The 17276-nt window shown below is 29.0% G+C and overlaps 1 pseudogene; it reads left to right on the forward strand.

The window, feature by feature from the left end:
• The first annotated feature begins 1761 nt into the window (after nt 1-1761).
• LOC124943475 lies at nt 1762-16999 on the forward strand (annotated as a pseudogene).
• The last annotated feature ends 277 nt before the right edge of the window (nt 17000-17276 follow it).

Below are 17276 nucleotides of genomic sequence, written 5' to 3' on the forward strand. Positions count from 1 at the left end.
TGAGTGACCAACAAAGAACGTTGGAAGAGAGGATGAGATAGGAGAGGGCCGAGATGATTCGTCTTATATCACAGTTTATGTGTGGCGGTGGTTCATCAATCATGTCGTCTTTGATAAATTTACTTATAATGTCGGTCAATCATCTAGTCAAGGTTCATCCACGACAATTCAACCAGTGCAGCCCCAAAAATAAGATGACGATGATTTTGGGGAAGAAGACGCAGATTAAATAAGAATATTTTTTTATGTATAATTAGAATTCAAATTTTGGTGTAATATTGATTATTATTTTCTATTTGTTTAAGAACATTTGTTATGATTTTTAATATTGTTTAGTTTTGGTTCAATTTCATTTAAGCGTTTATGATTTAATTTTGATTATATTTTAGGTTTTGTAATATTATTAAAATATATATTTTTAATTACATCGATGTTACGACTTAAATCAATTGCATTTTCAAGGAATAAATTAATATAAAATTTAGACAAATAAAATGCTAACACATATTTTTTTTATATAATGACCAAAATTTTTAAAAAATAATTTGGTTCCTTATATTCACTAAGATAGAACGTTGACCTTTCCTTTTTAACAAAAAAAACAAAAAATACTTTTATCTAGTGAAGTTTACTATTTCATTCTTCATCTCATTTTACAAAATCCAAAAAAATAGCTAATTATGGAAATAGAACTAACAAGTTTACTAAACACGATTTCAAAGAAGAAACGAACATTTTGAATGTTACAAATTCTATAACCATTTTAAAAATATATATAATTTAAGTTGTGATCTTGTTTAGAATCCATTAAATAAATTATAAATTTTAATTAGTAAATGTAATTTATTTGTACAACTTCTCTTTTCGTTAACTTCAATTCTGATTTTTCATTCAAACATCATTTTATCTATTTCTTTCTTTATAATAAATTTTGGTAGCAATAGGTAGGAGAAGATTATGAAACAAAACCTTACACCTTTTTATTTTTTATTTATAAAATATTTATTTCATTTTTTTATAAAAAAAAATGTACAATTATGAGTCAGTATTATACAAACATAATTAACAAATTTCAAACAAACATTCATTCGGTATTATAAAAATTATAAAGCAAAAATATATATTTTTTCAAACACAAAGATGATCGTATATAATTTGTAACAATATTTATAACAACTTGTTTGCTACTTTTTTCAATTATTAGAAGAAATTTGATAGTCATTTTGACTAAGTGAGTTTCAAAACAGCAAGATACAAACGGCTAGTGCATGGCGAGAGTAAATATAATTTTGAATTTTTTTTTGTTAGTGAGGTTCTTTCGTGTGTATGGTCTTTAGTTTAAAGGTTGATGATGTTTTTTGTTTGGCTATTATTGTTTTTTCATTATTTTTCGTGAAATTTGAGTTTTTTAAACATTTTAGAATTAAATTATTAAAATATTTTTTATTTTAAATTTTAACTTTATAAAACTAAATAAAAGATATTGTAATATTTTTAATTATTAAATTAACTATTGGTTGAAATATAGATGATGTAATAATATTTTTATAAAAAAAAATTCTAAAATATTACAAATAATTAATATTTAATTACAACCATTAAACTCAATTTTCTTTTTCTATCACTCTACTTTACAATAAAAAGAACTCTACCAACCCACACCAATCTAAATAAAAACTCATATATAAGTTCAATTAATATTCATCCCCCAAGTGTTTACACCAAAAAAAAACTCTAACTTCTCAAGGAAAAAAATAAACAATGAGCATCAAGGTCAATTCTCGCGCCGGAATCAGGGCATGCGGAGCCTGCAAATTCTTGCGGAAGAAATGCCTCGAGGACTGCCTATTCGCACCTTACTTTAATTCCAGTGAAGGAACCGTCAATTTTGCGACTGTTCATAAGATTTTTGGGGCGAGCAACGTTACAAAGCTTTTAACAATTATCCCAATCCACAAACGAATCGACGCCGTTTCTACTTTAAATTACGAGGCTCATGCTCGTCTCCGAGATCCTATTTATGGTTGCGTATCTCAGATCCGTGATCTCCAAAATCAGGTACTTAGTACTTATGTATTTAGATATCAATCCTAACATGTCTTAACGTGAATTAATTAATCATGTCAATTAGAACAATAATTAGTTCAAATCTTCTAAAAATAAATTATGGTGTAATTATATGGTGATGCTATATGTTATATGTATATTTGGTGTTGTGAAATATTTGATTTCCTTAATAATTTTGTAAAAATTAATTTAAATTACTTAACTTCTTATCATCGTCGTTACACTATGAAAATAGGTCTACGGTAATGGTTTGTTATGATTAACCTTATATATTTATTTGACTTAACTTTTAGTTGATATTATAACATTTTTTTATTTGATTTTTTTTTTTATTTCATAGACGTCACTTTCATAAATACGTTATTAATTAAAGAAAAACTTTTCAAAAAAACCGTTTCAAATATTAAAATAAACGTGACGACAAAATAAAAAATATATATGATATTAGATTATGGTAATATTCAAATTCAAAAGTGACAAAATCCAAAAAACCACCTCCTCAAACAAGTCCTATGAGTTTGATCCAAATATTGGATCATCTCATCAGCAGGCCAATTCATGGGCAGCAAATCTGCAGCAATTCCATTATCAAAACACTTTCGCCGAGCTCCGATGGGCTGCGGAGTTAGGAAGAGTTTGCCAGGGAATTATTGCTGAGGTATCAAAGATCTGCCCCAAGCATGCCACCATGGCCCTAATTCATAATTACTTTTGATAATCCCTAAACTATTAACTATGGTAATTTGGCAAATATTTATTACCGTTCTTGAAAGATAATTTTTTTTTTCTTTTCCGGATTTTCAGTATATTCTTCATTGAATAAGCAAACTCTGTAATTTATTTATTTATCTAAGTTTAAAAATTTCATATGTTCTGATTGTTACATGTCATTCTACATTTCGGTTTTGAAATTTTGTATCTATATCTTTAGATGTTTGGTGCCTTTTCCTTATTATATTGTTCTATATGAATACTCATCCATTGAGAATATGAGTTATAAATTAAAATTTAGTAGTTAAAAAAATTATATATGTATATTTTGAAGCAACAACCTTCCTTTAGCATCAACATATATTATTGTTTTTTTATTTAAAAATTTAACTTTATAAAAATAAAATAAAATAAAAGATATAATTATATTTTTTTTAATTAATAAATTAACTAATGGTTGAAATATAGATGATTTGATAATATTTTTTTAATGAAAAACTCCCCAAAAAAATTTATAAATAATTATTGTTTAACTACAGCATTAATTTTAATTTTTTTTCCTATTACTCCACTTTACAAAAATAAGAACTCTACCAACTCTCATTAATCTAAAAAAACACACTTATAAATTCAATTATTATTATCCTAAATTTTTACAAAAAAACTCTCCCATTACAAAAATTTTTTTTTTTTAATAATGAGCATTAATGTCAATTCTTGTGACAGAATCATTATCAGGTCTTAAAAAAATCAATAATGAGTATAAGGCCGATTTCTTTCAAAAACATATGACTAAATGACTACATATTCACACCTTACTTCAATTCCGATCAAGTAATAGTCAATTTCACGTTCACAAGATTTTTGGAGAAAGTATTATTTATGAGCTTCTAACTATAATATCATGATCCAAAAAAGAATTGATACAATTTTTATTTTATATTTGGAGACTCATGCTTGTCTATCATATATATGGTTGCACTCCAAAATGGTATGTATATAATTTATCATGAATTAATTAATCACTAAAACTAGAAACAAAATTAAAACTATAATTATGTCAAATCTTTTAAAAATATATTTTGGTGTAATTACATGGAAAATCCCGGAGTATTTGAGGAACTATTAAAAAAGAATTTGTGGCCACAAAATTAAAATATATTAATACTAATCATAATTTTAACGAAATATATAATTAAGATATATGCTTATAAAAAATTCATAATATATATAAAAATATTAATATAATTGTGATAAAAATATATTAATTTATTTATAATATATATTTATTAATTAATTAAATGTTTTTGATAAATTTGAAAATTTAGAGTCTTTATAAGTGGTGTTATGCACTGCCTTACTCTTTGTACTGGTATATTACATCGTGATATTATTTATATGTATGTTTGGTGTAGGAAAAAATGGTTTTGAAATTTGTATGAGTTCATGTTGGTTTGGTTTATTTTTGTGAAATAATTGTTTTGTTTACTTAGATTATTGGTCATTTGTTTTATAATAACTTATTATACAAATGTTAATATGTTTCTTTGACTTAGGCCTTCTTCGGTTGGAGTTATTTAAATAACCTAACCCACTAAACATCTTTTCACTCCCCCCTCTCATCAATCACATCACTCAATTCATTATTCAAAATACTAAAATACCCTTTATTAAATTACTATTTATTATTTTATTATTATATATCAATACCCTTTAAGTAATTTTATCAAAAATATTCTCATCTTCTTAAAATAATCATTAATCATTACTCATTTTCCCCTCTAGGTTATTACAATAACTCCAATCCGAACCAGGCTTTTATTTTTAGTTAATATAATAATATTTTAATTTTATTATTTCTTTTATCTATGATGAGATGATTATATTATTAAATAAAGATTTTTTTAAAATTAATTTTAAAAATAAAATAACATTAAGACAAAATAAAAAATATTATATTAGATTACAGTAATATTCGAATTCATAAAGTGAAGTCATCCGTTTCTCTCCTATATATTTTACTTTTTTTTAATTATAATAATTTTGTAAATAAACTAATATAATATTGATATTACTCAACCTTAATAAACAATTTTATACCTTTCATATATTTATAATATTATATATAAACATATATTTATAATATTATATATAAACAAGCAATGATATTAGTATAATTTTTTTGTTAAATAGTATGTTTTTTATTTGATTTAAATTTTTAATATATTCTTGTAGACCGACTCTGTCACCCATGACATGTCAACTCTCAGAGTTTGATAGATCATATGCAAATTTATTTTCTTTTCCCTACTTAGTTTATTGTTAAGCAAATTTAATACTTCATTTATTTATATAAATTTGAAAATTTCATTTATTTTGATTGTATTGTGTCATTGTACCTGTAGTGTGTCACTCTAGTAAAATTAATACTATAATTGAATTATTGGTAACACAAGTGAAAAAAATAAAAATAAAATAGTTAGGGTTTTAAAAAGTAATATCGACATGTTTAGAAGTTTTGTGCCTTATTCTTGCAATGGTAGTTATGATCATTTCCTTATAAATTCTAATTTATTGGTAATATGAGCACACTTTTGAATGATTTAAGTGCTTTCTCTATAGTTTCTTTAGTATACTATGAGTTTAGGGATAAACTTTTGAATTAATTTGAACAATAAAACTTTTATATAGACTATTATGAATTAAAAAAAAAAAACATTTGATCTATGTTAAATGTATGATATAAGATATATATTCAAATCATTAAATTAATATGATTTATATTCAAAATATATTAATTAATCTTATGATTAATATATGTTTTTTCAAATTTATCAACTTAATTTGTACGTTTATTATTTAATAAAAATCTTTTTTGAAATTGGTATTATATTTGTGTTATTTTATTGGATTTTGTTTATTTTTTTTAAATTAGCTTAAAACATGTTAGAATATTAATTATTAGATATATGGAATTATGGATCAATCTATAAAGTTTTAAAATCATTCATATTCTTCCTTATTTTCCTATGCATCTTAATCCATTTATAAAATATTATAATCATTTATAAGTATTTAGTTGTATATAAATGTAGGATTTCTTCTATTTTTCACTGTAACCAAATTCCCAATTTTAGTTTTATAATAAAACGATAATAACTTTATTTTGAAAATGACTATTTGACGAAAAGTCATTTTATAAACATAAATTATATTATTTTACGATTTATAAGTGTTTTCTGATTTAGACACTCTTAAACTAGTCACATTCTTGTGATTTTAAATTTAAAAATTATATTTATTGAAATAAATGAATTAATGTAATTAATTTTATAAATATAATTTCCTTATCAATGTATAAAATTTATTAATTATATAATAATAATAATATATAGCTAATATTTGTTTTAAAGGCAATTTGAAGTAAGTTTAATTTTACAAATTTATCATTAATAGTTAAGTCCGGACTTATAGTTACTTGATTAGAACATTACAATGCCTAAGTAGGATAACTAAAATCAAGTTATCAGACACTAAAATGAGTTTTTTTTTTAATTATATTTTTTTTTACTAGTCAGGTTTGAGTTTAAGGATTATATCATCTCATGCATTTGTAAGAACATAAAGCCCATTAAGGCTCATTATTTTTAAGCTTCATTCTTCATTTAGCCTCCAATCGTAACAAACTTAACAGTAGTTTATTTACCTATCAATTTAATTTAATTTAGTGGTATAGTAATTTAAAATACTAGGGCCTTGTTTGATTTTAAGTTTAGTTCTATATAAAATCATATTTCTCTTATCATTTTATTTGTTTAATTGTTTTTTTTATAATATATTAGTATTGAAATTGTTGGGTCAAATTATTTTGACTAAGTGATGAAATAGTTTGACTATTGGGATTTTGATGATAAAATGATTTATGCGTTTTGATGCAGGTGTATCGAAATCAGATTTCATAAGACTTGGTTCTAAAGATGTTCATTAGACCGATTTGGTATTAGATGCATGGAATTAGACATACAGTCTAATAAATTCGTAATTAGATGTGCAGTCTAATGAATTCAGAATTAGACGTGCAGTCTAACTCGTGGAGTTAGACGAGCAGTCTAATGAATTTGAAATTAGACGTGCAGTCTAACTCGCGGAGTTAGATGTGCAGTCTAATGGAACTCGTAATTAGACGTGTAGTCTATCTCAGCGGAGTTAGACGTGCAGTCTAATATATTCGTAATTTGGCGTGCAGTCTAATATATTCGTAATTAGACGTGCAGTCTAACTCGTGGAGTTAGACGTGTAGTCTAATAAATTCGGAATTAGACGTGCTGTCTAACTCGTGGAGTTAGACGTGTAGTCTAATGAATTCGTAATTAGACGTGCAGTCTAACTCGTGGAATTAGACGTGCAATCTAATGAATTCGTAATTAGACGTGCAGTCTAACTCAGCGGAGTTAGACGTGTAGTCTAATATATTCGTAATTAGACGTGTAGTCTAACTCAGCGGAGTTAGATGTGCAGTCTAATGTATTCGGAATTAGACGTGCTAGTCTAATAGAAAGAGAATGTTAGACGTGTAGTCTAACTCCTTTAGACAAGTCTGAAGTTGAACCGTAATTAGACGTGCAGTCTAACTCGTAAAGTTAGACGTGCAGTCTAATAGAAAGAGAAAGTTAGATGTGTGGTCTAACTCCTTCAGACAAGTCTGAAGTAGAACCGAATTAGACGTGCAGTCTAATTCGTGGACTTAAACGTGCAGTCTAATGGTTTGTGAAAGATTAGACGTGTAGTCTAATTGGTGAAAGTTAGACGTGTTGTCTAATTCCTTCAGATTATTCTGAAGTGATTGAAATTAGACATAAGTCTAATCCCATTAGACCTGGTGGTCTAATGGATTCTGTTATTAGACGGGGACGTTTGATTTCATTACACGAGGTCGTCTAACTGAAATACGTCTAATGTTATGCTTAAGTAGTATGCTTGAAGCTAGCACCCTCCTACCCACGTGTTATAGCTGTACTCTACTCCTACTCCACTTTCTAGTGAAGATTAGTACGATAGCTATATGCAACTAACCAACTCGTGCAGTTAGACGTGTAGTCTAACGAATTCGGAATTAGACGTGCTGTCTAACTCGTGGAGTTAGACGTGTAGTCTAATGAATTCGTAATTAGACCTGCAGTCTAACTCATATTGTTAGACGTGCAATCTAATGAATTCGTAATTAGACATGCAGTCTAACTTAGCTGAGTTAGACGTGCAGTCTAATATATTCGTAATTAGACGTGCAGTCTAACTCAGTGGAGTTAGACGTGCAGTCTAATGTATTCGAAATTAGACGTGCTAGTCTAATAGAAAGAGAAAGTTAGACGTGTAGTCTAACTCCTTTAGACAAGTCTGAAGTTGAACCATAATTAGACGTGCAATCTAACTCGTAAAGTTAGATGTGCAGTCTAATAGAAAGAGAAAGTTAGACGTGTGGTCTAACTCCTTCAGACAAGTCTGAAGTAGAACCGAATTAGACGTGTAGTCTAATTCGTGGAGTTAGACGTGCAGTCTAATGGTTTGTGAAAGATTAGACGTGTAGTCTAATTGGTGAAAGTTAGACGTGTAGTCTAACTCCTTCAGATTAGTCTGAAGTGATTGTAATTAGACGTAAGTGTAATTCCATTAGACTAGGTTGTCTAATGGATTCTGTTATTAGGCGGGGACGTTTGATTTCATTAGACGAGGTCGTCTAACTGAAATACGTCTAATGCTATGCTTAAGCTGTATGCTTGAAGCTAGCACCCGCCTACCCACGTGCTATAACTGTACTCTACTCCTGCTCCACTTTCTAGTGAAGATTAGTACGATAGCTATACGCAACCAACCGATGAATTCCACGTAAGAGAATTTCCCTCAAATTACTTGTTTTGCAGGTACACCTCTGATGGAATATTCGGCGCACTACTAGTTGGTGTACGGCCACGATCCTTGTGCTTAGAACCTGCTGTGTACTATGGAGGCTTTCCAATGGAAGAGTGCCACGTATTATTCTAAAGATTCGACCGTTAGTCTTTGCCTAGTATTTATCAAATCTTAAGGACAACGGACGAACTGCTATTCGATCAACTAAGAAATACCTTCTGAGAAGAACTATTGTGTAATCAATCATTTGAATATTCAATCCGTAAGCTGCTTTCCTAATTATACTGTGTGTGAATCAAGAGAGATCTAGAATAAAAAACACCTTTAGCTGAGTGATATTCTTCATCTTGTAAATTGAACAGAGTGTGTTCTGTTCAATAGTGAGCTAAGTGTGTGCAAACTGTATTTGATTCGATTCATATTATATTGAATCCTTCCGGTGGTTGAAAGAAGGGGTGACGTAGGAGATTTTGCTCCAAACATCCATAAACAAATACTGTGTCTTTTCATTTCTGTCATCTTCACATTCTTCATCTTGAGCTTCAAACCTATGTAAACAATTCCGCTTTGATTCTGTTATAAGTGTTCACAAGGGTTTGCGTAGAATAGAAAGAGAATTAAATCCCTAACAAGATTTCTTTTAAACCGTTTTTCATAAGCCTTCATCAATAACCAGACCCCCGTCTATATCGATAAAGTCGATCCTATCAGAAATTACTTCACAATAGTTATTAAAGTTTTTGAGCTAATTAATTATATTATTGATTTTTTCTTTTTTATTTTTGAATCATGTTTTTCACGTCATTTTTGTTGTTGTTAGGGTTAAACAGTTTTATATTTTAAATTGTTAGATGCTCAATTTTTATTCATAATTTATAATTTTAAAATAATCTTGAGCTAATATTTTTTTAATTCTAAAATAGTTTATTGCACGAGATTAAAAATAAATAATTAATTCGTAAATGATTTCATATAGGTGGAATTATAAAATAATTCAAATTCAGAATATTTTCAAATAAAACAAAAACCTTACAACAAATCAATAAATACATAAATAGGTTAAATGAAATATATGATTATTAAGGATGGTTTTGCATGTTGAAATAAAATTGAAAAACAATATTGACTGAACCGTGACTAGCTACCATTGTATCCGGAGAACGGTCGCGACTCACACGAACCTGGGGTCCAACCTCCACACAGAAAGTCAAGCCACGAGACAACACGCACCATGAACTAGACCCCAAGCGCGTTGTGTGTGAAGGGTCAACACGCATAGAGAAAATCAATCATCACTCATCGCCATCGCAGGTTCGCGTTGAAGGAACGCCTAAAAAGACAAAATCGGCTCATTTTAGCCCTAGTTGCATTGGCTCATTTGAAAAATTACATAAATCATTTCAATTGTTATTAAACCAAATGAGTTTATTCAAATAGGAAAATGACCCATGATCATGATTTTTTTTCTACGTTCAATGCCATCTACTAGAAGTTGAAACTGACACTTCGATGTGTTCGAGGTCGTGCTGCCTATTAAAGTTTCATATGACTTTTGTAAAGGAGGAGAGGAAAAAAGGAGAAGAAATACAACTTCGATTTTTTTTTTGCCTTGATAGATACATTTTCAGAAGGGATGACAACAGGCTCATAGAGACTCTTCGAGAACGGTCGTCGAAAGATTTCTAGACCACAGTGAACGGTCCATTCCAATTATGTTTCTTATCTTGCCTAATGCCAAGAGAATTAGAACGCCAAGAGAATGAGAACATTACTAATTCTAAAGAGAGAATGAACAAAAATTATTCAATCCTTTTTCAAAAAATATAATATTTAAAATTTACCTTTCAATTTAGTTTGGTGTAATCAATTAGAAATAACCTAAAATAATTATATAGTCTAGGCCTTGTTTAATTTTGAGTTTAGTTCTAAACAAAATCATATTTTTTTTTTATCATTTTTATTTATTTATTTTTTGTTAAAATATTAATATAGAAATTACTCTACAATAATTATAAAAATTTACATAAATAACTACTAGTGGACTTTTGATCTAATTAATTGTATTTTTTTGAATCATGTTTTAATGATATGTTTTTGTCGTTATATGCTTAAATAATTTTATATTTTTAATTGTGTAGACACCTAATTTTTGCCCCGAATTTATAATTTTAAAATAATTTCGAGCCAACAATTTTGTTTTATTTCTAAAACAACTCAGTGTATGATATTAAACTAAATAATTTGTTTAGGAATCGATCTAATTCTAAAATAATTAAAATCTAGGTATCTTCAAATAAAATCAAAAACATATAAAGAAATCAATAAATACATAATAGGTTCAATGAAATACATGTTTATTAATTAATATAAATTAGGTTTATTTTGCAGGTTTGAATAAAATTTTAAAAAAAATGTTGATCGAAGGTGACCAACGATCACCGTGCACGGCCACCCGACAAATGTAGCTACACTACAACAAAACACGACCCTTATATGCGTTGCCAACGCATATTAAGCTTAGCTAAAAATCAAAAGAAACAAAACTTTTACCAATTCTTATATATACAACAACCTTTACTAAAAAAAAATTATTATTTTTTTTTATATAAATACTTCTGGTCGACAATTTCATTATTTAACTATTCTAAATTTTAATATTTTTATTTTTTTAATTTATAAATATTTTATTTCACTATTTTAAAATTTTAAAATTTTAAATTAAATTTGACTTATAATTTTATTAACATTAAAATTTAATTATTAATTTGATTACATTAAAATTTAATTATTAATATTTTTATTAACATCTGTCTTTTAATTATTTAAATTTAATTAAAAGTAAAATATAATATAAATTAAATATTATATTAAGTTTAAGACCTATTTATTTTAAAATTAGAAATCCACTGTTCCATTTCTTTTGGGAAATTTGAGTAAATGACCTCCAAGATGAGGTTATTTGAGGTTGTGGAAAAATATAATTTTAATTGCGTTCGTCGTCTTCTCCTCTCTCTTCTCGCGATGGCACGGCGGTGGCGGAAATAAAAGACCACGAACGCAATTAAAATTATATTTTGCCACCACCTCAAATAACCTCATTTTGGAGGTCATTTACTCAAATTTCCCTTTCTTTTCTCTTCCAAAACCTAATCAGACTTTGCACTTCACCTCCAGACAACGGAAATCGCTCAATTTGAGTTCCCTTCCCAATTGCGAAACAATCGCTCAATCTGAGTTCCTTTCTTCTCGAAAAATCGCGCTCTGAATTGATTAGAGGAGAAGACGAGTTCTTGTTCTATAAACGCCAGCGGTGGTAGCGTAGAAACAAATGTTTTCACAGAAAGAAAGAAAGAGAGAATAAATCATAGAGGACAGAGATATAGATGAAAAACTTCTTAGGCGTCAGTTCGTTGAGCTTCCTATTGTTTTTCTCGTCGATCATTCTACATATTCTTACTAGTTCGTTACCTTTTTCAGATCCCCAATCTTGTCTTTCTACAAACCATTGGAACTCAACAACTCATGCGGAATTGAACTTGTACTCTTTCCTTTTCTTTCTTTTCCCTATAATTATAGTATTGATATGTTCTTCGTTGATCTTCTTATCTAATTTTAGGTTTACATTGTTCAGTTTTGTTGTTTCGCTTTGATGATCTACTTTTCTAACCTTCTTTATTGCTAATTTTACAATTATGTAATCTGATATATATATATATAACACGATCTCTACCTCCGGATTATATGTGTATTGTATTTCTCTCATTGGATCTGCAATATGTATTCACAAAATCAAAGACTATTATGCTCTTCTCCTTTCTATCAATTGAGTGATTCACGCACTAATAAATGTCAATGGAAGAAGAAGTTGAATAGATTTGGATAAGCCTTGACAGCTATTATAAGAGTAGTATGTATTCTGGTGTGGCTTATAAATCTTAAATACTTCCTCACCTGGGAGCAGTGGCGGACCTACAAGGGGTCTTGGGGCCCGGGCCTCCCCCAACCATAAAAGTTTTTAGATATTTTATATATAAATATTTATCAAATAAGGTTTTTCCCTGCTGGTTTTGGAGTTGACCTTCCATAATGGAGGTTAGGTGATCAAACCTTGCCTCTCACATTTTCTTTATATAATTATTTTTTATATAATTTAAAATATAAAGAATTATATATAAAATAATGAAAATCATATAAGATTATTATTTATTTTAAAACTACATTTATATTATAATTATATATATTTTATTAATTTCAATATAATTAATTAATAATACAAATTAATTATAAAATAAAGATTAAAATAATAATTTATATAAATATAAGGGTAAAATAATAATTTATATAAATATAAAGGTAAAATATTATTTTATATTTCTTAATTTTAAATTAGTTTTAAACTATTACAACAAATAAATGTATTTTTTAGATTTTATTTAGGGGCCTAGGTTATGACACATATCTATTTTTAGTTATTTATTTTATGTAGGATATAGAATAATGGAGAAGTTCTATAAATGAATTTTTACTTCTACATCACATGAGCAGTCTGAGCATTCTCAATCAATTAATGAGCCTACTAATGAGTCTAATGTTACTAATCAAATATACATGGTTAGAACATAGCATATCAAAAGATACATCATTTTATTTTTAGTGTTATCTTTTTAAGCCTTTAAATAGAGAAAACGTAGATGTTACCTTTATAGGAGATGGGTACAAAAATTGGAAAAGGGCATTCGAAAGATTCAATCGACATATGGAAACTTCAAATAATTGTCATAATGAAGCTAGAAATCAATTTGAATCATTTCAAGATCAAAGACATAACATGAGAAACGTTTTACGTACACATGGTCGTGATATAGAAATAAATTATCGCACCCGTTTAACGACAATGTTTGATGTAACACGCTTTCTATTGAGGCAAGGATTATCTTTTCGAGAACATGATGAGTCAAGTAGTTCATCAAATAAAGGTAATTTTCTTGAATAGATTGATTGGTATAGTCAACGTAATGAAGATATTTTGTCTTCTTTTTGTACCGACTCATGGACAATAATAATTTAGTAATTGTGCTTGTTAGTATTTTTATGTAATTAGCGAGTAAAATTTTAATTAAAAAATGCATTTATTTGATTTATTTGGCCCCCCGAGAAAATATTTCTGGGTCCGCCACTGCTTGGGAGTACGTTGATGGGTGGCACCAACTTTAAGTTCTCGTTCGAGAAATGCACCAATTATTTCGAGATTGTAGTTGCACTGGAAGTAGCTGCGATCCCGGAAGGTTTACCAACAGTCATAACCACATGTTTGGCCCTTGGGACCCGGAAGATGGCTCAGAAGAATGCACTTGTGCGGAAGTTGCCAAGTGCTAAAACCCTAGGATGTAAAAAGTCATCTGCTCAGATAAAACAGGTACTTTAACCACAAACCAGATGTCTGTATCAAAGTTCGTGGCCATAAGTGATAGAGCAAACGATGTTTGGCCTTTTAATGTAGAAGGGACTACATATAGACCTTTTGATGGAAAAATTCAAGGATGACCTGTGCGAAGAATAGATCATAATCTTCACATGATAATCAAGATTGCTGCTCTGTGCAATGATGCAGGCATTGAAGAAAGTGGGAATCATTTTGTTGCAAACGGAATGCCTACCGAGGCAGCTCTGAAGGTAATCAGATCATATAATAAAGAGAAGAATATATGTATATATATTTTAAAATTTGTTCATGATTATGATGTTTTCCTTTTATTACAAGTGATGGTTGAGAAAATGGGACTTCCTGATGGTATGAATGCTGGTTCATCCTCAGCTCAGTGAACGGTGGTTTACTTTGTAAGTTATTCATACTTGTGGTAATTTTCTCTATCAAACATTTTTACATGAATGTTGACAAAGTTTTTATCTTTAAAAGGTTTCTGCAATTCTTGTAATAAACATGATCCATGTGTCGCTACTCTTGAGTTTGACCGGGACAGAAAATCTATGGGAGTTATTGTCGGTTCTACCTCAGGAAGATGAAAGTCCTTGGTTGTATGTGAACTTATCTAACTTTACACAGATGGTACACTAAATCTTTTAAAAATATTTCATTTTCTTCTAATAATAGTTAAGATTTTATATGATAATGTAGGGTGCAGTGAACTTGTTAGAACGAAGTTCCTTCATTCAACTACTAGACGGTTCTATTTTAACACTAAATCAAAGTTCTAGAAACACAATCTTAAAAAGTCTAGATGAAATGTCAACAAGTGCGCTACGATGTTTGGGTTTTGCATATAAGGAGGATCTTCCAGAGTTTTTTACTTACACCGGCGATGAAGATCACTCAGCACACCAACTTTTGCTGAATCCATCCACATATTCTTCAATAGAATGTAACCTCATTTTTGTTGGTTTTGCTGGCCTGAGAGTAATTTTTTAATTTTTTCCCTAGGTTCTTTCTTAATATCTCTTCACGCGCATGATTGTTTCCCCTTTTTGGTTTAGGATCCCCTGGAAAGAGTTCCGACAAGCAATTGAAGATTATAGAGTAGTTATGGTTATTATGGGAGACAACAAGAACACAACTGAAGCTATTTTCTGTGAAATAGGTGTATTTGGACAACATGAGGATATAACTTGTAGAAGCATAACAGGGAGGGAGTTTATGTGTCTTGGTGATCCTAAAACTTATTTAATGCAAAGTTGAGGGCTGTTGTTCTCCAGGGCCGAACCAAGGCATAAACAAGACATAGTCAGATTGCTTAAAGAAGATGGTGAAGTTGTTTCCATGACTGAGGATAGGGTGAATGATGTGCCTACCCTGAAATTGGCTGATCCGGAATTGCCATGGGTATTTCTGGGACCGAGGTATTTTTAATTTTGCTGTCATTAACTTATTTGACTGCATTGATTTTATTTATAATCTTATAATATTTTTAGGTTCCAAAAAGAAACATCATATATGGTTTTAGCTGATGACAATTTTAGTTCTATTGTTGCTGCTATGGGTGAAGGCAGATCTATTTACAACAACATGAAGGCTTTCATGGTCCACCTTTCTTCTCTCTTCTCTCTTCGAATTTTGAATTATCTTTATTTTTTTAACTCGTAAACCAAAGGATTGAATGGGTTTTCCAGGTACATGATCTCTTCAAATATCGATGAAGTTGTGTGTATATTCTTGACGGATGCTTTAGGAATTTCGGAGGGTCCCATACCAGTTCAACTACTATGGGTTAATCTTGTTACTGATTGACCACCTACTACAGCTTTAGGCTTTAATCCACCAGACAAATATGTAACGAAGAAGCCCTATGAGGAGTAACGACTCATTGATCAGTGCCTGGATTCTATTTAGATACCTGTTAGGTTTGTTAAGGATACCTCTTAGTCTTACCATCTAAGGAAGACAGTGTGAACAGATGAACGTCTTCTTGTTTAATGTAGAATTGACTCAACATAAGGATAAAATCTTAAACAATATGCTTTATTTTCCCCAAATTATGTGTTTGAAATTTGTTCCTCAAAGTGTTAGACTCTAGGATGTTTATATCAAAGATAATGAATGCCTTGTTTTAATGATGGTTTATATTAGATTAGTATTGTTATGAACAAATTGTTGATTTGGGGAGATTTATTAGGGCGGTTGATTACCAATGGTTTGGGAACCCAATAGGTATTAATCTCTCTTCTCTTTTTCATTTCATTGAGCATTTGAATGATGTGGAGTTTGAATTGCCTGTTATTTCGTTTAACAGTAAACATGTTTGAGTGGGATAAAGACAAAGTTATATCTGTTCGATTAAACCCTAGAGAATCAAATGTTTTGGAAACATCAAGAAGGTATGTATTTTTAGATGAATGATTTTAAATGTGTATTGATTGAACCAAATATAGTCTTATAATTTATGTTGGTCAAATAGAATTGTTGGTTCATTATTTTTTTTTTATTTTGGGTTTAGTAATAGTAACATTGTATTATATGATTTGCATCACTAGATAGGAAGTTTACCATGATGGTAATTCTAAAAAAGTTGTTTTCCAATAGTTTTTACATTTTTTTGTTAAATCAAAAGGTATGGTTCTTTGTAGCACTTATAAATTTTATTATTTATTTTTAGAGAGATAATTCTCCATGGCTATAGATACTAGTTAAGTCATTAAACATGGTTAATTGCATTTGAAATTGCGTAATTCCTACATTCTTTATATCTACATAACTTATCGTCATGTGTATTTTTTAGACTCTTAAGGTTCTTGTCTTTTAGTCTTTGTCTCAGATATATTACTTCAATATTTTTGTTACAGATTAGAACAAATTTTATAGTATCAAACCCTTTGTAGCCTATGAACATCACAGTTGTAAGTGCACTATTTAGATAGATTTATTTCAACTTGTTAATATTTGTCGGGTGATTAATGATTCATCTTTGTTTATCATATCACTCCATTAATGTTTAATGGTTTTGTCGGTTAGCAGTTTTCCGACAAGAATAGTGAACGTCACAAACATGTCATTTACCTACATAGCCAGAGTTCACTTGAAGTTGAAAATAAACAGGAATCTAATGTTTTGTTTATTTGAACATTAGAACATTATTAAA

The sequence above is a fragment of the Impatiens glandulifera genome, chromosome 6, assembly GCF_907164915.1.
Source record: "Impatiens glandulifera chromosome 6, dImpGla2.1, whole genome shotgun sequence".
Lineage (NCBI taxonomy): Eukaryota > Viridiplantae > Streptophyta > Magnoliopsida > Ericales > Balsaminaceae > Impatiens > Impatiens glandulifera.